We start from the raw sequence: 1,652 nt of genomic DNA on the forward strand, positions 1-1,652 counted from the left end.
AAAAATCTAATTTAATTGAAAATAAGCATTTTAACCAAAACAGTAAAAATATAAAAAAAAGGGTAACTATACATTTGATTTAATTTTTGTAACAATGATTAATTCGTTTTCTATTAGTAGATGTTTTAACTAATCTCAAGATTTTGATGGTTCAAAATTCTAGTTCTTGATTTACAACTAGTAAATATAGATTACAAATTATTAATTCAAAATCTCTAGTTCATGATTTACATTAAAGTTCAAGTGTTAGACATATATAAATAAATAAACTTGTGTGGTATGTAGGTAAATGCCACCAATTAAAAAAATATATACAAAGACATTTATCACTCTTTTTAATCTTATTCCAAGGAGTTGTTCTTTGGCTTGAATCAACGCAGAAGAATCGCTTTCGAGCCATACTAAGGTTTCCTGGACAACGACGACTCCCGGATTGGCTTCGAGCAAAAAACGTTCTATAAAAGAAAGCTAGCAGCATAGTAAGAATATCATGTCAAGTCATCCACAAATCAATTATGAGCCCATTTCTAGGAAACAAGAAAATAAAGACATTTGAAACCTCGACTAATTGTTTGGGTCATAAATTACTGAACATATCAAGATTAACGGAATGAAACAGGCCAACCTCATTCCCTTTTACGGCAGATTGTCATGCCATCACCAATGGGTACCTGCGAGACGCCAACTTTTAATATCTGGTGGCGAGGCCATACAGATAAGCCAAAAGCATTTAAGAGAAAACAAAAAAAAAAGAATAGAAACACAACATCGGGATTATGCCCTGACCATACTAACGCTAACACGGCTATCCTCGCGAATTTTTTTATTGAAATTTCTCAGGCTGATAGTCTTCATGTCTTTCACCTGTTACAAGTAGAAAAGAGAAATAATAACTGATAAAATAGCTAAAACTTGGGAGCATAAACATGTTTGTCCGATGGTGATTTACTTGGGGATCAGAAACTTTTCCGTGCCATAGAACATTATCAAATATGATTAAGCCGCCAAACCTCACCTACAAGAAAGTTTGCTGGTTACTTTAAAGAGCATAAACTAACATATCTACAAAATTCATTAATACATGTAGATAAGCAGCATATTTCTTTCCACCACAACATCCCCGTGCAGCATGCAAGTGTAAGAAAATGTACAAAATAATGCAGTTTTAGAATTGCAAATTTAGAATTGTTTCACGGAATAACAAATTGAGCCAACAATTTTTTCAGAATAACAAAACTATTCAAAAGCCATTCACTCATGTTCTGATAAAACAGTTACCCCACTAACCTACCAGACATGGAAATGTTTGGCTGACAAGACGACTGATACCAGCAAAGGATATGAGTAGAATTTCAGCAAAATAACAATCAAGAATTGCTGAGAAGAATTCTAGAGGCCAAGAACAGCAAAACGAATATTATTGATGCAAAGGAAGCACAAGGATACATAAGGCAAGACTATCTAGGCTGCCAACTACAAGATACAGTTGCAAGGAAGATGAATTGGTAGCACAACCTTCTCAAAAGGAAGGAACTTATAATTCTAAAACCAAAATCTGCCCCTATATACAAAACAACACATATTTATAAGTTGTTCTTGATTGTTATAAATAAATATAAAAATAGAGAACTATTATGGATTTCCAATACAAG

General features: G+C 33.1%; 1 long non-coding RNA gene across 1 annotated transcript; it reads right to left on the reverse strand.

Annotated features, from left to right (window-relative positions):
* Nucleotides 1-498: 498 nt before the first annotated feature.
* Nucleotides 499-1,398, reverse strand: LOC110036519. Its single transcript, XR_002295237.1, has 3 exons — nucleotides 950-1,398; nucleotides 787-864; nucleotides 499-671 (listed from the first exon to the last, which is right to left on the reverse strand). It is a non-coding gene; the product is annotated as an uncharacterized LOC110036519 (long non-coding RNA).
* Between the last annotated feature and the right edge of the window lie 254 nt (nucleotides 1,399-1,652).

The sequence above is a fragment of the Phalaenopsis equestris genome, unplaced genomic scaffold, assembly GCF_001263595.1.
Source record: "Phalaenopsis equestris unplaced genomic scaffold, ASM126359v1 Scaffold207776, whole genome shotgun sequence".
Classification (NCBI taxonomy): domain Eukaryota; kingdom Viridiplantae; phylum Streptophyta; class Magnoliopsida; order Asparagales; family Orchidaceae; genus Phalaenopsis; species Phalaenopsis equestris.